The sequence below is a fragment of the Bufo gargarizans genome, chromosome 4 (assembly GCF_014858855.1).
Source record: "Bufo gargarizans isolate SCDJY-AF-19 chromosome 4, ASM1485885v1, whole genome shotgun sequence".
In the NCBI taxonomy this organism is placed as follows: Eukaryota; Metazoa; Chordata; class Amphibia; order Anura; family Bufonidae; genus Bufo; species Bufo gargarizans.
Window position 1 is genome coordinate 353,648,243 of NC_058083.1, and position 24,526 is coordinate 353,672,768.

Consider the following 24,526-nt stretch of genomic DNA (forward strand, 5'->3'; position numbering starts at 1 on the left):
ACTTCTGTATTGGAATGTATTGGCTGTATGAGTAATACTGTGTATTACTCATACAGCTTCCGGGGCCTGTGAGATCCAGGGGGCTGGATCTCGCAGGCTTTTCACCCGAAGGCAGCGCAGATGCCTCATGAAGGCATCGCGCTGCCTTCCATGCCATCGGGTCCCCCCCACATCCCCATGGGGACCCGATGGCACCGCTGCCGCACTATAGAAAGCCGCAAACCACAGGTCTGAATTGACCTGCGGTTTGCAGCGATCGCTGACACAGGGGAGATCACGGGACCCCCCCCCCCCCACGCTTTTGGCCGAGGTGCCTGCTCAATGATTTGAGCAGGCACCTCATTCCGATCACCGCCCGCGGGCAGCGGTGATCGGAACAACCCATGATGTACCGGTACGTCATGGGTCCTTAAGGACTCGGGATCCATGCCGTACCGGTATGTCATGTGTCCCTAAGGGGTTAAGGACCCTGCCATTTTTCACCTTAAGGACCAGGCCATTTTTTGCAAATCTGACATGTGTCACTTTGTGTGTGTCACAGTCTCTCCCGTGACACGGGTCAGAAGATCTAAGAGACTGGCTGCACGTGATGTGATCTGACAGCCTCTTTGGTTTCACTTGATTCTGTGCTGTTGCTGGTTATGACCACACCTCTTGTCTCAGGTGTAGCTTAAGTGGTCATTCCAACTCCTCTATTTAGTCTGGTCTCACCCATCATGCTATGCGGTTGATAACTCCTTTCTGGTTCTGGAAGTGCTGGTGTTTGGTTCCCCTCTGAGTTCCTGCTCGTCCATGTTCTTCGGAGTTAAGTGTCTTTTCCTATTTCTAGTTTGTTGTATTCCCATATCTTTTGGTATTAGGCCAGAGGGAGTATCCTGTTCCTTCACCTGGGAAGGAACAGGTTTATTATTTCCTGACACTATTTCCAGGGCCCTTTAGGGTCAGATAGGGCTCTAGGTTCCTGCTTATGAACATTGCTACCATTGAGGTCTGTTCATACTGTAAGTAGTCAGGGCTCGGTTTAGGGATTCACTAGAGAGACCTTTCCACTTTCCCTAGTTTCCAGGCCTAGTACCTTTTCCCTTCCCTCCTGAGTTTGGTGTGGAGTTTACCATCCACAATGCGCCGTGACAATGTGGTGATAACTTTAAAACGCTTTTACTTTTCCAAGCCACTCTGAGATTGTTTTCTCATCAGATATTGTACTTCCCGACAGTGGTAAATTTAAGTCAAAATATTATTTTTTATTTATTTAAAACAAAACAGATATTGATACCTCCTAAAAAAAGTTATTAATTTACATTTCCCATATGTCTACTTCATGTTTGGATCATTTTGTAAATTACATTTTCTTTTTTTGGGACATTAGCAGGTTTAGAAGTTTAGAAGCAAATCTTTAAATTTTTCAGAAAATTTCTAAAACCCACTTTTAAGGACCAGTTCAGGTCTGAAGTCACTTTGTGAGGCTTAAATAATAGATACCACCCATAAATGGCCACATATTAGAACCTACACCCCTCAAGGTATTCAAAACTCATTTTACAAACTTTATTAACCCTTTAGGCGTTCCACAAGAATTAAAGGAAAATGTAGATGGAATTTTAGAATTGCACTTTTTTGGCAGATTTTCCATTTTAATAAAAAAAAATTCCACTAATGAAGCAAGGGTTAACAAAAAAAACTCAATATTTATTACCCTGAGGCCTCTTTCACACTACCGTTTTTTTTTTCCGTTTTGCGGTCCGTTTTTTGCGTTCCGTATACGGTCCGTATACGGAACCATTCATTTCAATGGTTCCGCAAAAAAACGGAATGTGTTCCGTATGCATTCCGTTTCCGTATTTCCGTTTTTCCGTTCCGTTGAAAAGATAGAACATGTCCTATATTTGGCCGCAAATCACGGTCCGTGGCACCATTCAAGTCAATGGGTCCGCAAAAAAAACGGAACACATACGGAAATGCATCCGTATGTCTTCCGTATCCGTTCCGTTTTTTGCGGAACCATCTATTGAAAATGTTATGCCCAGCCCAATTTTTTCTATGTAATTACTGTATACTGTATATGCCATACGGAAAAACGGAACGGAACAACGGAACGGAAACGGAGCCACAACGGAAGCAAAAAACGGAACAACGGATCCGTGAAAAACGGAACGCAAAACACTGAATTCAACATACTGTAGTGTGAAAGAGGCCTGATTCTGTAGTTTACAGAAACACCCTATATGTGGTCGTAAACTGCTGTACGGGCACACGGCAGGTAGCAGAAGGAAAGGAACGCCTTATGGTTTTTGGAGGGCAGATTTTACTGGGATAATTTTAAGTTGCTGTGTCCCATTTGAAGACCTCTAGAGTAGAAACTCCACAAAAATTACCCTATTCTGGAAACTGCAGGATAAGGTGGCAGTTTTGTTGGTACTATTTTAGGGTGCATATGATTTTTGGTTGCTCTATATTACACTTTTTGTGAGGCAAATCAACAAAAAAATTGCTGTTTTGGCACTGTTTTTATTTTTTGTTATTTACAACATTCATCAGTTTAGATCATGTTCTATTTTTATAGAGCAGGTTGTTACAGATGTGACAATACAAAATATGACAACTTTTTGGGTTGTTTGTTTCAGTTTTACATAATAAAGCATTTTTGAAGCAAAAAAAATAATTGTTTCCATATTCTGAAAGCCATAGTTTATTTTTTATTTTTTGGGATGACTGTCTTATGTAGGGGCTCACAGTTTGATTGTTACTATTTTAGGGTACATATGACTTTTTGGATCGCCTTGTATCACACTTTTTCATTTTTTTTTACGGTGTTCATCTGAGGGGTTAGGTCATGTGATATTTTTATACAACAGGTTCTTACAGACGTGGCGATACCTAATATGTATCCTTTTTTTATTTACTGCCTGTTTTTACACAATAACAATATTTTTGAAACAAAAAAAACAGTTTTTTATTTTTTAGGTGATTGTCTTAGGGGTCTCATTTTTTGAAGGATGAGATGACGGTTTGATTGGTATGATTTTAGGGTGTGTATGACTTTTTGATCGCTTGGTATGACACTTTTTGTGTGATGTAAGTTGACAAAAAATTGCTTTTTTTACACCGTTTTTATTATTTTTTTTTTACGGTGTTCACCTGAGGGGTTAGGTCATGTGATGTTTTTATAGAGCAGGTCGTTACAGACGTGGCTATACCTAATATGTATACTTTTTTATTTATTTAAGTTTTATACAATAATATTTGTTGTACAAAAAAAAATCATGTTTTAGGGTCTCCATATTCTGAGAGCCATAGTTGTTTTATTTTTGGGGCGATTGTCTTAGGTAGAGTATCATTTTTGTGGGATGAGATTTGTTTTTGAGATGAGTTTGATTGGCACTATTTTGGGGTGCATATGACTTTTTGATCGCTTGGTGATGCACATTTAGTGATGTAAGGTGACAAAAAAAATGTTTTTTAGCAGTTTATATTGTTTTTACTGTGTTCAACTGAGGGGTTAGGTCATGTGATATTTTTATAGAACCAGTTGATATGGACACGGCGATACCAAATATGTCTACTTTTCTTTTATTCCCTATTTTTTTTATAACTTTATTTTGGGAAAAGGAGGCTTTTTTTTACTTGAAACTTTTAATTTGTTTTTTACAAACCTTAATTTTTTTAACTTCTTTATTTTTTTGTCCCACTCTGGGACTTCAACTTTTGGGGGTCTGATACTTCTGTATTGCAATGCATTGGCTGTAAGTGTATTACACACTGTATTGCACTTACAGCTTCCTGCCTTTGAGCTCCAGGGGACTGGATCTCACAGGCTGTCACGGAAGGCAGCCACGATAACTAAGGAAGGCATCGGGCTGCCTTCCCTGCCATAGGGTCCCCATCACAGAAGAGCGGGGGCCCGATGGCCACCCTGCACCCGTAAGGATTCTGCATGTGCCGCGGTCAGCGCTGACCACGGCATTGTGAAGGTAAATACATGTACAGGACCTGCGCCCGCCCAATCAGTTGCAGGGGTCCGGCAGTCACTGATAGCCGGAAACCCTTGCTGTATGTGCCGGCATTGGTGAAAACACCATACATGTTCACTATCGCCGTACATGTACGGCGCAGGTCTTTAAGGGGTTAAGTGATTTTTGAGAAGTAGCTGTGCAGAATTGTACCTAAAACACTGGTTAAGCCTACTGCATACACAGCCTACCATAATTATACATCAGAGCTGTGCAATGCTACAGGTGAAAACAACATGCTACAGTTAGGGTAGGACTACACACGTGTCACGCAAATGTCGTATGACACACAAATACTTGTGACTTGCCTGCAACTTGCAGTTGCTTATTTTAGAGATGAGATTTGGCTGTGAAGCATTAAGCACATGTATACAAACAATAAGATGTGCTAAAACAAATATAATGCAATAATGTATCAAAATAAATCCTATGGAAACATAAAGATCGGTACACATACCAGTTCACATTGCCTGATTGTGCATACTGTATCATAGATCGTCCTGTAAACTGTAGGACACTTACATGTTTCAGCATATACATTACATCATCAATATGGTAAACTATGTTGCATTCTCATGACTTTCTTCCAGGTTGCTCTGAGCATACTTTCAGAGACAGTCCTGGCAAACTTGTGCTTTCCTGGGCCAAAAATGGGCAGGACTAACAAAAACCCCACCCATAAGTGGTGTTTTTGGGGCATTCCCCGGGGGCTGGACTACTATGTCCTGATTTTACCAACTGAAATGTTGGTATGTCTGGTGTGGTAATGTGTACAGTAGAAGTATGGTGGGGGTGTGTATCTCATCTGGTTGTTCAGTTTAGCTGGGTGAGAACTGAATTTCAGAAATGGTATGGCTTCGGCAAGGAATAGTTGCTGGAGCTGTTTTTTATTTAAAGTTGTATGCGATCGATTTCTTTGGACTGGGAGACAGATTGGTAGTGGGAGTCTTCCAGTCCACACCCCAGTCCATTACAGGTTCCCTGGCCCCAGGTGAGGCCAGCTGGGTTAATCAAGCTGGGATAAATCAACCCTCTGTGTTTGAGTCTGGGGGAGAGTTAGTGACCCTACAGAGAGGGAAGCCTGAGAGGCTTGTGTGGTCACAGCCAGATGGGCTGCTAGACCGTATGGCTTAGTGAAACTGGATCTCTCCCCTAGACATATGTTTGGTGAGCTGACCTGCTAAGGGTTGGAGCCTGAGACCGTGTGTGTAAACTGTGCTTTAGATGTGAGTCAGGGAGAAGACCTCTGTATTAGCTAGTGCCTAGACCGGCAGGTGTTTATTTTAGCGATGTTTATGTTTGTGCTGGTGCTGAAGTGCCACAATAAAGCATAATTTGGACTTGAACCCCGTGGTCAGAGGAGAAGTCTGTGATTGCGACCCTCTGTGAGAGAGCGATCCCTTACACTGGGTACTCTGAGGGACATACCTGTAGAGCATTCAAGCACCATATTTGAAAAGGGCACTACTCAGAAGCCATAAATGTGCTCCAACGCTCATGTAAGCAGTTGCAGTTTTAGTCCAAGCAAAGGGACACTTGTAGTATACAATTTGCTTTCAAAGGAAGTCTCAGTAGCTTTATTTTCAGCACACACTGAGGTCCAGAAACAATGTATAGCTTCTCTTCAGCATAAATAGACCCATAATGTACACAGGCTTTCTATCCAGCAAATAAATTTCCCAGAAATGCAAATACAGTCTCATAGCAACACTCATTAGCGATCATCTGGCAGTCTAATACCGCCTTCAATTGCCTGTTCATTGGGCAATTCAGATCTTTCAGCATGCTGAAATATATGGATCTGCTGCCAACACATCGCTGTCCTGCATGTAATAGCCTGGCAACTGCCGTGAGGCAACGCTTCTGTCACGGATGATCCGCGAGAATATTGAACTGTCCTCCCAATATTATCAATATTACTCTGCCTTATTGATCAGTAGGTCTATTAAACAGTAATTATTTCCCTAGGCCCCAGAACCTACAATTTGATTATTCAGAGCGTCTCCTTCTGTCCTTCTGTTGTACCCAGAGAACAACATAGTCCTTTTGTTCAAGTCAGTCAATAGATGCCCAGCAGATAACGCAATTACAGCTGGCTTCCTCAGGTTGACAAAAGAACTTTCCTTTCTGAAGAGATATCACAGCTAGGTGTGAAGACTGCACCTGGGGGGAGCCATATGGTGTCGCTGCCATAAGGGTCTGTAAGCTAGCTTGCTGCAGACAAGCCGGCACCAAGGTTTCCCAGATTGCAACATGAATCTGAGATATGATTTTTACCTTTTTAAGAGAGACCATGCATCTTACGGACGTAAAAATTACATCATCGTGTCACTCAGAATTCACTGGACGTTTACATAGGACAAACATAACTCTAAGATGTGCCCAGGTAAAGTTATGGTGTTACCCCATCAGAGAACCAGTTATAATATTCAGATTTGGTATCCCTGAACTCCATATTTTGTGGGGAATGTGAATATGTGCTTGTTACTTGTGTACAGCGGAGACATCCCGCGATATGGCACATGCCATATTTCAGAACTGACATTCACCTCAGGAATACAGCCTGCCCAGCAGGCGGACTCTCAATTCCCCGCCTTGATTCTGGGACCCTTTATAACAAAGACCTAGAATCTGCTAAAGGAGTTCTCCACTTTTAACACCTAAAGAGGGCCTCAGCCAGAGAACCTGTGGGCTGTAGGCATATTACACTGGACAAAGGCTTCTTGGACTTTATCCCTGCAACGGACTATTTCACCAACGGACATCTTTTCTGCGGAAACTAAGTATTTTCTTTCTTTTCTCCCTTTTGTTTATTGGACTATACTTTCCTTGATTATTGTGTTAATAATTACTGTGCATCGTGATAATTTGTATTGTATATAGATATATAATAAATGACCTCCAAGTCATTTCTCTAGCCATATGCCTGTTTTCAAACACTGCAAAAACTTACCCTAGCCTCTCCGAAGGGAAAGCTACTCGTTGTGTTATCTAGATAGTGGGTTCCTTGCTCCCATAAATTGCAAGGTGGTGGCAGTTAAACTACCCTGTGTGTGGTTCCGGTCCAGTTCGTCACACGCTTACTTGCGGTCGGTCGGCGGTCGACTCCCTGCGCTTTCAGCCTATCGACTGTACGGACTCAAGTTAGACTGTCGGTGTGCTGAAAGTGGCTGGGAGGCCTGTTTGCGGATTGACCACTAGGGGCGCTGTGCCGGTTTTGTGACGTATTGTGGCCGCGGCGGTCGCAGTTCGTCACATATTGGTGGCAGCGGTGGGATGTGTCGCGGATGTGACGAACTGCGACCGCCGCGGCCACAATACGTCACGAAACCGTCACAGCGCCCCTAGTGGTCAATCCACAAACAAGGCCTCCCAGCCACTTTCAGCACACCGACAGTCTAACTTGAGTCCGTACAGTCGATAGGCTGAAAGTGCAGGGAGTGGACCGCCGACCGACCGCAAGTAAGCGTGTGACGAAATGGACCGGAACCACACACAGGGTAGTTTAACTGCCACCACCTTGCAATTTATGGGAGCAAGGAACCCACTATCTAGATAACACAACCGAGTAGCTTTCCCTTCGGAGAGGCTAGGGTAAGTTTTTGCAGTGTTTGAAAACAGGCATATGGCTAGAGAAATGACTTGGAGGTCATTTATTATATATCTATATACAATACAAATTATCACGATGCACAGTAATTATTAACACAATAATCAAGGAAAGTATAGTCCAATAAACAAAAGGGAGAAAAGAAAGAAAATACTTAGTTTCCGCAGAAAAGATGTCCGTTGGTGAAATAGTCCGTTGCAGGGATAAAGTCCAAGAAGCCTTTGTCCAGTGTAATATGCCTACAGCCCACAGGTTCTCTGGCTGAGGCCCTCTTTAGGTGTTAAAAGTGGAGAACTCCTTTAGCAGATTCTAGGTCTTTGTTATAAAGGGTCCCAGAATCAAGGCGGGGAATTGAGAGTCCGCCTGCTGGGCAGGCTGTATTCCTGAGGTGAATGTCAGTTCTGAAATATGGCATGTGCCATATCGCGGGATGTCTCCGCTGTACCCAAGTAACAAGCACATATTCACATTCCCCACAAAATATGGAGTTCAGGGATACCAAATCTGACTATTATAACTGGTTCTCTGATGGGGTAACACCATAACTTTACCTGGGCACATCTTAGAGTTATGTTTGTCCTATGTAAACGTCCAGTGAATTCTGATTGACACGATGATTTAATTTTTACGTCCGTAAGATGCATGGTCTCTCTTAAAAAGGTAAAAATCATATCTCAGATTCATGTTGCAATCTGGGAAACCTTGGTGCCGGCCTGTCTGCAGCAAGCTAGCTTACAGACCCTTATAGCAGCGACACCATATGGCTCCCCCCAGGTGCAGTCTTCACACCTAGCTGTGATATCTCTTCAGAAAGGGAAGTTCTTTTGTCAACCTGAGGAAGCCAGCTGTAATTGCGTTATCTGCTGGGCATCTATTGACTGACTTGAACAAAAGGACTATGTTGTTCTCTGGGTACAACAGAAGGACAGAAGGAGACGCTCTGAATAATCAAATTGTAGGTTCTGGGGCCTAGGGAAATAATTACTGTTTAATAGACCTACTGATCAATAAGGCAGAGTAATATTGATAATATTGGGGGGACAGTTCAATATTCTCGCGGATCATCCGTGACAGCTTCCATCCCGACAATCGACAGGGGTTAGCTCTCCCCTGGCCTGAGAGGAAATTAAGCCCTGGCATACAGCCTACAGCAGAAGATCAGCCTTCACACAGCTCTGCTTCCCCCACCATACTTCTCTCTCTGACCACAGCATAGGTAAGCTTTTAATCACCCTGAACCTGTTTGAACAGCAATCACCAGGTTAACCTGTTAAGAGTTGGGCAGGAATATATTTAACTTCCCAAACCAAGCCCCTCAACCCTTTACACATCCCTCCTACCATGCTCCATGTTGCAGGTCTGGAAACTTCCTCATAATAGTTCAGGTGCCTATTGCGCTTTAGAATTTGTACTCTCATACACTGTTGTGTATAGGAATACAGATTCCTCTACAGCTGCCATGAGTGCCATTTAGGCTGGAGCATTGCTACTCCTGACTGTACCAGAGCTGCTCTCCTAAACCCTGGCATAGATGGGCTATGTAAGGCTTCAGCAGAGCGGGCATAGGCAGAGGAATGATGTGCTATAGAGCTCCTGCCCTGCACTTGCTTGGAGTAGAGTAAGCGCAGCGGGATGTGCCACCAGCAAATAAAAATATTTTAATGCTGCTCAGAAAATGCTATTAACCTGCAAATTTGCATTTGCTCGTTTGTCGGGTGATTGGCAACATGTCTACATGGAGCAGTAAACAGTTGAACAACCATCTGTCCCCAATCATTGACCCATATAAAAGAGCCCTAAGGCTCTGTTTACACTGGGCTTCAGCCTTCTGACATATAGCAAAAAAACAATTTTTATTGAGAAAATTAATAAAATATATTTAAAAAGACAATAAGAGGGACACTACAATTAGTACAATAAACTACAGCAGATAAGGTGTCATGCTAGCAATACCCATTATAAACATTTGGTGGAGCTTTCTGTACCTGCCTTGATATCCCCTGTGCTGCTGGAGGATGAACCCCATTTATGATGAGGCTCAGTCCTCATCATAAATTAGGCGCATCCTTCATCAGTCGGTGCATCTAAACAGAAATCTAGGGCAGCTCAGGGTTTATTTGCGGCAGAAAACTGTTGTAAATGAAGATACATTTGTTGTGGTTGGCCACACCCACTTTCTAAAATGTGGCACGGGCGACATAGAAACTGTGAGATGTGCCAATTAAAAAAATTGCAAACACATAGATTGTGACTTTTTAGCGCCACTTTTCAGGTGCAAGGGAGATAGTGCATAAGTTTATTTTGGGGCCAGGAAAATTGAATATTAAATATCAATATCCTACAAGAATAATATGTAAACCGACCAAAGTAGAGTGTAATCCACTGCATAAATCTTCGATGAAAGCCTGTAACACGTCACTGTGGTGTATTATATTACTGTATCTATCTGCATAGCATGGTTTACTAGAAAAAAAAAAGTATGTCATGAATACTTGCCTATCAAATGCAAAAAGCAACTCCTTATGGCATACACCGGTCAAATGGTCCCATATTGCATATGCAGGAGTTTTCCTGGCACATACACCAAACATAGTTCACAAATGTGAAGTGAATACTGTCATTTTTCACAATAAACTAATGAAGTTTTAATTACACAATTAATATTTAAGTACGAATTTTTTCTCAAACACTTGTCAACATAGCCTTATGTGCAATCATAAATTAATGTGCATATTCTTGATCAATTAAGTTAAATTGTAGCCATAAAGATGATGCTTCTAATGCGCAACTGGATCTTATTTTATTGTGAAGAAAAAGTCATGTAGAAGTGTAATGGAACGATAATCAATTACAGAGCATCCTGTATGTCTGCGGTGATACAAATAATTTACTTTTCTGTCCTTCTTACAGACCACAATGAGGGGTAGATAAAGCAAAATGCAGAAAGTAGAGAGCTGCAAAGATGAAGACAAATGGGAAATGGTGAAATCATCATGCTGTTCTTCTAATAGGTTTAGTTTCAGTAGAGAACATCAATAATGGGAGTACTGGAAACACACATATCCATAAACATATTAAACATTGAAATCTAACCTGTGCACACACTTCAAATTTACAGAAAGAGTGACATTAGGTTTTTATTTCCAAAGGTAGCATTGAAATTGCTATACCATTACCAAAAATAATAAACATGAATTTAGAATTAAAGGGGTCATCCGTGAATTTGATACTGATGTCCTACCAAAATCAGGTCGGCAGATCGGCAGACCTGAGTATAGGTCATCAATATAAAATTCCCGGAGAACCCCTTTAACCCCTTAAGGACCCATGACGTACATGTACATAATTTATTTTCGGGACTTAACCTCTTAGGGACCGGGTTCATTTTCACCTTAAGGACCTGGCAATTTTTTGCAAAAGGACCAGTTCAGGTCTGAAGTCACTTTGTGAGGCTTACATAATAGAAACCACCCAAAAATGACCCCATTCTAGAAACTACACCCCTCAAAGGTATTCAAAACTGATTTTACAAACGTCATTAACCCTTTAGGTGTTCCACAAGAATTAATGGAAAATAGAGATCCAATTAAGAAATTTCACTTTTTTGGCAGGTTTTCCATTTTAATATTTTTTATCTAGTTACAAAGCAAGGGTTAACAGCCAAACAAAACTCAATATTTATGGCCATGATTCTGTAGTTTACAGAAACACCCCATATGTGGTCGTAAACTGCAGGGCGCAGAAGGAAAGGAATGCCATATGGTTTTTGGAAGGCAGATTTTTCTGGACTGGTTTTTGACACCATGTCCCATTTGAAGCCCCCCTGATGCACCACTAGAGTAGAAACTCCAAAAAAGTGACCCCATTTTAGAAACTACGGGAAAGGGTTGCAGTTTTGTTGGTACAAGTTTAGGGTTCCGATGATTTTTGGTTGCTCTATATTACACTTTGTGAGGCAAGGTAACAAGAAATAGCTGTTTTGGCAAAGTTTATTTTTTTGTTATTTACAACATTCATCTGACAGGTTAGATCATGTGGTATTTTCATAGAGCAGGATGTCACGGACGCGGTGATACCTATTATGTATACTTTTTTTTATTTATGTAAGTTTTACACAATGATTTCATTTTTTAAACAAAAAAAAAATCATGTTTTAGTGTTTCCATAGTCTGAGAGTCATAGTTTTTTCAGTTTTTGGGCGAGTAGCTTGGGTAGGTATGATTTTTGCGGGATGAGATGACAGTTTGATTGGCACTATTTTGTGGTGCGTATGATCGCTTGCTATTACACTTTTTGTGATGTAAGGTGACAAAAAAGAATATACAGACACTAAAAGATAGTTTTTGTTTTGTTTTAAAAATGCTGTTATTGTGTAAAAGTAAATTTAAAAAAAGTAAAAACCTGCGTTCCTAAGAACCTGCTCTATATAAAAATATCACGTGACCTAACCCCTCAGGTGAACACCGTAAAAAATAAAAACGGTGTAAAAAAAGCTATTTTTTGTCGCCTTACATCACAAAAAGTGTAATAGCAAGCGATCAAAAAGTCATATTCACCCCAAAATAGTGCCAATCAAACTGTCATCTCATCACGCAAAAATATAACTCTACCTAAGATAATCGCCCAAAAACTGATAAAACTATGTCTCTCAGAATATGGAGACACTAAAACATGATTTATTTTTTTCTTCAAAAATTATATTATTGTGTAAAACTTAAATAAAAAAAGTATACATATTCGGTTTTGCCACATTCGTAATGACCGGCTCTATAAAAATACCACGTGACCTAACCCCTCAGGTAAATACCATACATTTTTTTAAATTAAAACTGTGTAAAAAATGAATTTTTTTTGTCACCTTACATCACAAAAAGTGTAATAGCAAGCGATCAAACAGTCATACGCACCCCAAAATAGTGCCAATCAAACCGTCATCTCATCCCACACTAAAACATGATTTTTTTGTTTCCAAAATGAAATCATTGTGTAAAACTTACAACTTACATAAATAAAAAAATAAGTATACATATTAGGTATCACCACGTCTGTCAGAACCTGCTCTCTAAAAATACCCCATGACCTAACCCCTCAGGTGAACACCGTAAAAATTGATAAAAACGGTGTAAGAAAAAGTTATTTTTTGTCACCTTACATCACAAATAGTGTAATAGCAAGTGATCAAAAAGACTATAATAGTAACAATCAAATTGTCATCTCCTCCCGAAAAAAATGAGCCCCTACACTAAACAGTCGCCCCAAAAATTTATAAAACTACAGCTTTCAGAATGTGGAGACATTATTTTTGGTATTGTCGCATCTGTAACAACCTGCTCTATAAAAATACCACATGATCTAACCGGTCAGGTGAATGTTGCAAATGACCAAAAATAAAAACGGTGGCAAAACAGCTATTTCTTGTTACCTTGCCTCACAAAAAAGTGTAATATAGAGCAACCAAAAATCATATGTAGCCTAAAATAGTACCAACAAAACTGCCACCTTATCCCATAGTTTCCAAAATGGGGTCACTTTTTGGGGAGTTTCTACTCTAGGGGTGCATCAGGGTGGCTTCAAATGGGACATGGTGTCAAAAAACCAGTCCAGCAAAATCTGCCTTCCAAAAACCGTATAACATTCCTTTCTTTCTGCGCCCCCTGCCGTGTGCTCGTACAGCAGTTTACGAACACATATGGGGTGTTTCTGTAAACTACAGAATCATGGCCATAAATATTGAGTTTTGTTTGGCTGTTAACTCTTGCTTTGTAACTGGAAAAAATGGATTCAAATGGAAAATCTGCCCAAAAAGTGAAATGTTGAAATTTTATCTCTATATTCCAAGAATTCTTGTGGAACACCTAAAGGGTTAACAAAGTTTAAAATTTATTTTGAATACCTTGAGGGGTGTAGTTTGTAAAATGGGGCCATTTTGGGTGGTTTCTATTATATAAGCCTCAAAAAGTGACTTCAAACCTGAACTGGCCCTGAAAAACTGGGTTTTAGAAATTTTGGGAAAAATTTCAAGATTTGCTTCTAAACTTCTAAGCCTTCTAACATCTCCATAAAATAAAATGGCATTCATAAAATGATCCAAACATGAAGTAGACATATGGGGAATGTAAAGTAATAACTTTTTTTGAAGGTTTTACTATCTATTATAAAAGTAGAGAAATAGAAATTTTGAAATTTGCTAATTTTTCCAAATTTTTGGTAAATTTTGCATTTTTTTATAAATCATATTTTTTTTTAAACTCAATTTTACCACTGTCATGAAGTACAATACGTGACGAGAAAACAATTTAAGAATAGCCTGGATAAGTAAAAGTGTTTTAAAGTTATCACCACACAAAGTGACACATGTCAGATTAGCAAAAAATTGCCTGGTCCTTAAGGTGAAAAATGGCAGAGTCCTCAAGGGGTTAATCATAAATATAATTCTCTAAATTACAGGCATGCAAACATGACATATTTTGTACATGTTTTCTCCCATTGTTTGGTTTCTGTAGCTCCTATGGAAATCAATTTGTTTCCATGGCCAACAAACTCAAACTACAGACAAACTCTATGTACTGTATAATTATGATTACTAGACACACTATTTGATTAAGGGCTGGATCCATCCGAGCAAAGTAAATGACCCCACACAGTTAATCACAGTAATTGGTTATTGACTCATTCAAATTTCTTGAATAAAAAAAACACATTCAATTGATGATCCAATACACATAACATTGTACCATTGTAACATTGTCACTTCAGCAAATGGCATTTATCATGTAGAGAAAGTTAACCACCTCAGCCCCCCTAGCTTAAACCCCCTTAATGACCAGACCACTTTTTACAATTCTGCACTACACTACTTTCACGGTTTATTGCTCGGTCATACAACTTACCACCCAAATTAATTTTACCTCCTTTTCTTCTCGCTAATAGAGCTTTCATTTGGTGGTATTTCATTGCTGCTGCCATTTTAACTTTTCTTGATATTAATAAAAAAGGACCGAAATAAAACTACATTTCTATATAAATTTTTCTCTAAATTTATTGTTCTACATGTCTTTGATAAAAAAAATTGCAATAAGTGTATATTTATTGGTTTGGGTAAAAGTTATAGCGTTTACAAACTATGGTGCAAAAAAATTAATTTACGCACTTTGACTTTCTGAGCACCTGTCATGTTTCCTGAGGTTCTACAATGCCCAGACAGTAGAAACATCCCAAAAATGACCCCATTTCGGAAAGTAGACATCCTAGGTATTCGCTGATGGGCATAGTGAGTTCATGGAAGTTTTTATTTTTTTGTCTCAAGTTAGTGGAAATGGAATATATATTTTTTTTTTCTTACAAAGTCTCATATGCCACTAACTTGTGACAAAAATTTTTTTTTTACATGAACTCACCATACCCCTCACGGAATACCTTGGGGTGTCTTCTTTCTAAAATGGGTCACTTGTGGGGTATTTATACTGCCCTTGCATTTTAGGGGCCCTAAAGCGTGAGAAGTAGTTTGGAATCCAAATGCGTAAAAAGGCCCTGTGAATCCTAAAAGTACTCATTGGAATTTGGGCCCCTTTGCGCACCAAGGCTGCAAAAAAGTGTCACACATGTGGTATTGCCGTACTCAGAAGAAGTAGGGCAATGTGTTTAGGGGTTTATTTTTACATATACCCATACTGTGTGTGAGAAATATCTCTGTAAATGACAACTTTTTACATTCTTTTTTTTATACAAAGTTGTCAATTTACAGAGATATTTCTCTCAGCCAGCATGGGTATATGTAAAAATATACCCCAAACCAAATTGCCCTACTTCTCCTGAGTACGGCAATACCACATGTGTGACACTTTTTTGCAGCCTATGTGCGCAAAGGGGCCCAAATTCCAATGAGTACCTTTTAGGAGGGCATTTTTAGGCATTTGGATTCCAGACTTCTTCTCACGCTTTAAGGGCCCCTAAAATGCCAGGGCAGTATAAATACCCCACATGTGACCCTATTTTGGAAAGAAGACACCCGAAGTTATTCCGTGAGGGGCATGGCGAGTTAATAGAAGTTATTTTTTTTTTGGCACAAGTTAGCGGAAATATATATATTTTTTTCTCACAAAGTCTCCCTTTCTGCTAACGTGTGACAAAAGGTTCAATCTTTCATGGACTCAATATGCCCCTCAGCGAATACCTTGGGGTGTCTTCTTTCCAAAATGGGGTCATTTGTGGGGTGTTTGCACTGCCCTGGCATTTGAGGGTCTCCGCAATCATTACATGTATGGCCAGCATTAGGAGTTTCTGCTATTCTCCTTATATTGAGCATACAGGTAATGAGATTTTTTTTTCCCGTTCAGCCTCTGAGCTGAAAGAAAAAATGAACGGCACAGATTTCTTCATTCGCATTGATCAATGTGGATGAGAAAATCTCTGCCCAAAAATGTGCAAAAAAAAAGAGAGGAAAGGCGTCTGCCAGGACATAGGAGCTCTGCCCAACATCCAAACCCACTCAGCCCGTATGCCCTGGCAAACCAGATTTCTCCATTCACATCAATCGATGTGGAGGAATAAATCATTGCCGGAATGTTTTATTTTTTTATATACAAAGTGTTGCCAAAGCATATGAACACCGCCCCTCAGCTCATAAGCCTCGGCAAACCTATCTTTTTTTGCTACAGAGGAGAAATCTCATCTTGCAGCACCGCATACACCGACTTTTGTGTAATCTGACAGCAGCGCAATGATACTGTCAGAATGCACATCAGTGCTGCAGCTGATTGATCGCTTGCTCCACCTAGAAGGTAAAAAAAAATAAAAAAGAGAAGTACATGAAGCCGCTGCGATTGATAAAAAATATCAAAACTGATTTTTTGATCGCCGCAGCGCTTGTGTAGTGATTGTGCAGTGATAAAAAAAAACTCTAGGGGCTCTACGGGCCTGTATGTGCGGTACCAGCTTTAACTGCCCTTCTGGTGCTCGCCACTTCGCCATGTTCTACGGCAGTGCTGGTACTAGGTCCAGGATGGGCTGCGCTGCTGGTGTATGCCTCACCACATAATCCGACAGCTCCAGCCCCACTCTGCTGCCCTTGAAGCGGATCCTGCGCAACCTGTGGTCTAGCAACACGGGGCCAGGTACGCCTGGTGGTATCAGGGACCTCAACCTCATCGTCCGAACTTTGGGTCAGACTGCCACTACTTTCTACAGGTTCGTATTCTGACCCACTGGATTCGTCAGATGAGGGTTCCCATTCCTCATCCGACTGGGTCAGAAGCCTGTAGGCCTCTTCAGAAGAATACCCCTTATTTGCCATTTGGTCAACAAAATTTAGGGGGTATTCCCTGAGACTACCCAAGAAAAAAAAGCAAGCCTGTCTTACAAATGGGAGGCTAGCGAAGTACCGGAAGCTGCTGCGATTGATAAAAAATATCAAAACTGATTTTTGTTTTTGTCACTGCGGCGGGGCGGGCGTGGGTGAACGTTCATGTGGACGACCGATCAGGCCTGATCGGGCAAACACTGCGTTTTGGGTGGAGGGCAAGCTAAGGTGACACTAATACTATTATAGATCTGACTGTGATCAGTTCTGATCACTTACAGATACTATAAAGTACCAATGCTGATGAGCGATACGCTAATCAGCGAATCAGTGACTGTGGTGCTGTGGGCTGGGCGCTAACTGAAGCTAACTACCTACCAAAGGGGCCTAAACTAACCTAAACCAAACAGTTAATACTGGTGAAAAAAAAATCCGGCGCTAAGATCTGGGGCTAAATATGTAGTGCTTGGTGTACTCACTGTGATCTGCACTCTCTGCTGGGACCAAAAAACGAAAAGGACCCAGCAGAGAGCACAGAAGCCATTTAGCACATTATATTGATAAATATAATGTGTTATATTGCTGGTGGTTCGTTATTTTAAAAGTCACCAACCTGCCAGCGCTGATCATTGGCTGGCAGGCTGGTGACCAACTCCTTGTGCGCCTTTTGCCGACAAACGCACTGCACATGTGCGGGCCAGATATGCACGTCATCTCGCACCTCGCGAGATGACGCATAGATGCGTCAAGGAGGAATAACCCGGTCGCCCGCAGGACGCATCCCTGCGTTAGGCAGTCGGGTGGTTAATACAAGCCACTTACTAATGTATTGCGATTGTCAATATTGTCTCGTTTGCTGGCTGGATTCATCTTTTCATCACATTACATACTGCTCATTTCCATGGTTACGACCACCCTGCAATCCATCAGTGGTGGTCATACTTGCACACTATAGGAAAAAGCACAATCCTCTCTTGTGGACGAGACCGTGGGAGTGCACAGAGGTCTGTGCTTTTTCCTATAATGTGCAAGCATGACCACTGCTGTTGGATTACAGGGTGGTCATAACCATGGAAATGAGCAGTGTGTGTATAATGTGGTGGAAAAATTAATCCAGCCAGCAAAGGAAGCAATATGGACAATCACAATACATTAGTAAGTGCCATGTATTACCTTTCTCTACATAATAAATGCTAATTGCTGAAGTGATACAACCCCCTTAAGTATTATTTAAAGAAGCCCTCTGGCTTATTTATTTATTTATTTTTTTGCTTAGAAAGCCCAATGTAGCCTAATATTAAAATAAAAAAAGTATAAAAAAAAATAAAATAAAAAAAGTCAAATAAAACTAAATAAAAATTTCAATAAAAATTTCAATAAAAATTAAATAAATTGCCTTTTCCCATATCCGTTCATTTATAATTGATTAAAAATGAAAAAATAAAGTAAAGTTCACATAATTGGTATCGCCGCATCCGTAATGACCTGATCTATTAAAGTATCATGTTACTAACGCAAAAGTGATTTCATGAAAAAGTAGCAAAACATTAAAAAATAATAATTTGGTATGACTATAACCATATCATATTTACCACACAATGAACCCCATAAAAAATTTAAAAAACACTGACAGAATTGCCATTTTTGCTCTCTTTTCCTCCACAAAAATGGTATAAAAACTGTTCAAAAAGACATGTACCCCAAAACGATACCAATAAAAACTAAATTCCGTCCCGCAAAAAACAAGCTCCCACACAGCTCCATTGGTAAAAAAAAATAATTGGTATGAACTTTAGTATATAACAATGCAAAATATAATTAATTTTTAACACAAAAGTGATTTTATGCTGAACAAGTAATAAAATATATAAAAAATATAAATTTCAAAGATCAAAAAGAAATGTATACACCAAAATGATGCCAATAAAAACTAAAGCTCGTACCGCAATAAAACAAACCCTCAAATAGCTACATTTTGTGAAAAAATAAAAATGTTATAGCCCCTAAAAACAATTTCAGCTAATTATATGTTATAAAATCCCAATGCTGCTCCATCCCTTCTGAATGCTGCTGTGCCCCCAGTGGTTAACGAACACATATATGGTAGGAAAAAATGCATAACAAATTGTGGGGTGCATTTTCTCCTGTTACCCCTTATAAATAAATAAAAAATAGGGCTAAAGCAATAGGGTAACAATGTTTTGAACTTTTTACTTTAAGGTTCCATATCTCACCATCCACTACAGCTTCGAACATGAGACTACCATCATTTTATATACAATCATCATTGCTATATCGTACAGAAATAGGACTTGCAAGTATTTAGTATATGACTAGTTATGCAGATTCTTGTCATGTAACTACATTGTTACTGTTTGGCTCCTGTTCTCACATTTCCTAATAGCTCACTCCGTTATCAGGTTGATTCCCAAGCGAAAGGTCACTGGTTCAAATCCAGGAGCAGCCATGAAGAAGATTTCCCAAGAAAAGAGAAACAGCATCATCCAGCTCATCGATAGCAGTATCTTGGCCAAGAAAATTGCCAAACTGTATCATATGAGTCCCTTGACAGTTGGAAGAAAAATAAATAAAGTCTGTACATCCATTTAAAAGCTAAGAGGTGGACATCCAGGCAAAATATTGGAGTCAACAAATTGTCTCATCCCAAGGTCTATTAGTTCTGGCGAGATCACAGACGTCCATGTAAGCAACTTCATGCAACCAAGTCTGGAATGGTGGTGCAAAATAAATTCCATGATAGATAAAAGGTCACAGAGGCTCGACTGTCCACAATACACGGGTTGGTGCTCTCTCCAAATGGCAGTACCTATTGCCAGTTATATATATGTATCAGAAAAGGAAAAATAATGGAGGGCACTCAAATGGCTGGGTATATAGATAGTTGTAATTACAACTATATTAGCGATTTATTGGATAGATGTATAATCACATAAGATGCTGGATCTGTCGATTTCAGGCAGATTTGAGGTATATATAAATAACAAGTAGTTTTATTTAACTCACTAAAAATAGTCTTTTGGACTATATGTTGACCTGCTTGTACAGGTGATCAGTCTGTACAGAGGTATTCCTTAAAAATAAAATAAAATAAAATTGTGCACATTAAAACTGCTGGTGTTGTCAGTATTTTTGTTCAGTTCCAGAGTTAAGTCTCTACGGCCGTATATACTGAGAAAGAGTCTTACCCCGTCAGTAGCAAGTCTCCGGGGAGATTCTGTGTGTGTAGTGTCCCAATAAGCAGGCGATGGTCCGGTCCTGGATGGCGTTGGTGCGCACGTGGTATGATGCTCCCTCGGCGTCTCTCTCCGCTGCGGCGTCCTGGATCCCTGCTTCCGCTTCCTGTGCCTCACGTGATTCGGGGGGTGGTCTCTCACGTGATCGGAGAATCGACTTTGTTGTTCCGGTCGGCTCTGTGTGTATATAGTAAAATCCTTATGTAGGTTATCGGCTAGGAACTTTCTTTATACAGTCTTCTCAACTGACTCCGATATTCTAAGCCCGTATACTGTCTCTACCAAACGCGTTACGGTGCTCACTTGCACCTTCATCAGTGGTGGACAGTATTGTTGGTCTCCCTCCTATTTATAAGGGAGGGGTCATTGGAATATGGTGGTAGCTGGTAAAATGTGGGCTGGATTCAATCCATATCTTTCGTGTATATGTATATATATCTATATAATATAGAGACTTATAATAAATGTCTGATTATTCAAGTCAGAGTGATAATGTTGCGACAGATATAGAATAATAAGAAATAGTAAAAATAGTAGAAAATGATGAAAATAGGAAGATAAAAATTATAAAATTGTCAACACTAAAATCGGCAATAAAGTGTACTTCATAATAGGGATTGATAGTGAATAATAATAAATAATTTATAATGAAAATAATGATATTGTTAATCAGCAGAGGAAATGTATATTCAATGTGGTATCTCAGAATTCTTTATTTGAGTATCTCAAAATTTTCGGATTTATTATCACAGAATTTTTATCAATTTTATATCACAGAATTTTTATATCTCAGGATTTTCATATCTCAAAATGTCTATATCTCAGGATTCTCGTATTTCAGAATTTGTATCTCAGAATTTTTGTATATCTCAGAGTTTTTATATCTCAGAGTTTTCATATTTCAAGGTTTCTATATCTCTGATTTTTTCACAATTTTTTCTAAATTTTTTATATAAATTTTTCTTCTCAATTTATTTTGTCTTTGACCTGTTCAAAAATCATAATTATATAATATTGATGTGTATGTAAGTGGGGAGGAGGGCCCGACGGGGAGAGACCGTCGAGATGCTGGTAAACAGCCTGATCTCGACTGTCCTTCCCCGGGGGGCACACCCCCCTATAGAAATCCGAACAGTTCTAACTCTGCATTCAAGCCGGCAGGAATGATGGTCTCAAACTCAAAGATCTTCCGGGATTCAGCCCTCGACATATTTGATATATGGTTACCCCCCCTCCACGGTTTCTGAATTTTTTCTAAGGCTATATAAATTAAGCCTGAGGGATCTTGGTTGTGATGTGTTTTAAAGTGTTGAGACACTGTGTGGTTCTCATAACCCTTTTTTATATTGCCAATATGTTCGGCTATTCTTTTCTTAAATAGTCTTTTCGTACGGCCCACGTATTGTCTATGGCACGGACATTCCAGAATGTAAATAACGTCCATGGAGTTACAAGACAGGCTGTCTTTGATTGTGTGGCTGAAAGAGTTCTGTCTAGACTGGACCTGTAGGTTTTTTTTGGGGAATTGTGTTAATTTGCAATTGTTGCAACTTCCGCATCTATAAAAACCTTTTAGATTCAGCCAGTTTGAGCTGGTACTTTTTTTTAGTTTTTTTATAGTGGGGGCAATCATCAGACCTAAATTAGGTGCTTTAGTATAGGAAATTAGAGGATAATTTGGGAGGGAAGGACCTATAATTTTGTCTTTTTGTAAGTGGTGCCAATGTTTACGTATTAAGGTATTAATTTTCTTGTATTGTCCATGGAAAGGAAGAATTATCCGTATTTTGTCCTCTAATGTTTCTTGTTTCTTTTTGTTGTCGAAAAAGGATTTTCTTTCCCAGTGGCGTAACTAGAGTTCTATGGGCCCCAGGGCAAACTTTGAATCGGGGCCCCCCACCCCAAGACTCCGCCCACCCCACGACTCCGCCCGTCCACTATCCATCCATCCATCCGCCCCGGCCCTGATTTCAGACCATAATAATGTCTGAATTCAGGGGGTAGGGCGGATGGATGGATGATCAGTGGACGGTAATGATGTCTGAAATCAGGGTGTGGGTGGGGCGGATCATGGATGGATCATGAGTGAACAGCAATAATTTATTACCATCCACTGATGATCCATCCATCGGCCCCACCCCGGCCCTGATTTCAGACATTACTACCGTCCGGCCACTGATGATCCATCCATGGGGCGGATGGATGATCAGTGGACGGTAATGATGTCTGAAATCAGGGTGTGGGTGGGACGGATGGATAGATGGATGATCAGTGGGCGCCTGGGCGGTAATAATAATGTCTGAAATCAGGATGCGGGTGGGGCGGATCATGGATGGATCATGAGTGAACAGCACTAATTTATTACCGCCCACTGATGATCCATCCATCGGCCCCACTCCGGCCCTGATTTCAGACATTACTACCGTCCATCCACTGATGATCCATCCATCGGCTCCACCCCGGCCCTGATTTCAGACAATAATAATGTCTGAATTCAGGGGGTGGGGCGGATGGATGGATGATCAGTGGACGGTAATGATGTCTGAAATCAGGGCGTGGGTGGGGCGGATGGATGGATGATCAGTGGGTGGTAATAATGTCTAAAATCAGGATGCGGGTGGGGCGGATCATGGATGGATCATGATGAGTGAACAGCAATAATTTATTACCGTCCACTGATGATCCATCCATCGGCCCCACTCCAGCCCTGATTTCAGACGATAATAATGTCTGAATTCAGGGGGTGTGGCGGATGTGGATGGATGATCAGGGGACAACATGGATGAATCATTGCATTACTAATACTACCTACCAGTCTATAGACCAGTCCAGCAGGCAGTGAGGCAGGAGAAGATGGTCCTGGAGTGCAGTACTTCTGCTGCAATGCCCAGCGCTCGCCCTTGGTGTCTGTCTGTCGGTCGTCCTCTTCTTTCTTCCTCGGAGAATCGTGCCCTGAGCCCTCTAATCTGTGCTGGCACAGGCACACACTGCTGGGGGGCGGGGCTCTGCCTCTTTTAAATCTGCTCTCTGGCGGGCTTTTGCTGCGCCTGTGCGCCTAGAGTCTACTCTCCTGTCCTGACGTCAGAGTCTCAGAGACTCTCATCTCGCGTGAGCGGAGGGACGGGTCACGCGGCCGTGGTCATGTGGGTGTATTGTGGGCGTGTGTAGCTTGAGGGAGGGCCCGGCGGAGGAGCGGCAGCACCAGCTGAGTGAGGGAGGAGTGGACGGTACACACAGGCAGCGTGAGCGCAGGTGAATCAAGCAGTGACACAGATTAGTTTCGCAGGGCCCGCCTGCCGCCGCAAGTACTTGCTGGCCTGCAGCGGGCCCCCCTCCCGCCGGGCCCGGTCGCAGTCGCACTCTCTGCGACCGCGATCGTTACGCCCCTGTTCTTTCCATATTCCGGACTTTAGTTAGGGCCAAATCTATAGTTTCTACTGGATATTGTTTAGTTAAGAATTGTTCTTTTAGGTTTATCGCTTCTCTTTCGAATTCTTCATCTAGAGTACAGTTCCTCTTTAATCTTCTGAATTGGCTTGTTGGAATATTAAATAGCCAACGGGGAAGATGACAACTCGTGTATAAAATATATCCATTTTTCATCACCGGTTTATGATATGTACTACATAAAAGTTTAGTGTCTTTAATTTGGATCTTTAAATCGAGGAATTCAATTTCCGAATTACTTATTTTTGTGGTAAATTTCAAATTCCTATTATTCTGATTAATTTGGGTTAAAAATTCATTAAGATGTTCCTCAGTATCCTTCCAAATAAAAATAATATCGTCGATATATCGACGCCAGAGCACCAGACTTGTCCCCAGCTGAGGTGTGATAGCCTCATGTTCCCAATGTGCCATGAATAGATTAGCGTAGCTGGGGGCAAATCTGGTGCCCATGGCTGTACCCCTCTCCTGAATGAAAAAATCGGACTCATAATAAAAATAGTTATGTGTTAAAATGTGTTTAACTCCTTCCATTATATATTCTATCTGATCTGTTTGTAATGTCTTGGTGATTCCTAATTGGTGTTTGAGGGCTTCTAGACCTTGTTCATGGTCTATGACGGTGTATAATGAACTCACGTCCATAGTACCTAGATGCCAATGTTCTCGAAATTCCAATTGTTCAAGTGTTTGAATGATATCCGTTGTGTCCTTTATATATGAAGGAATCTTTTTGACTGCGGGTTGAAGTAGTTTGTCTAAATATTGTGAAAGGTTAGATGTTATGGAACCTATTCCTGATATTATGGGTCTGCCTGGTGGTGTTATTGGGTCTTTGTGAATTTTTGGTAAATAATAAAAAATTGGTATCCGTTTTGGGGTATTGATAATAAATTTATATTCCTGT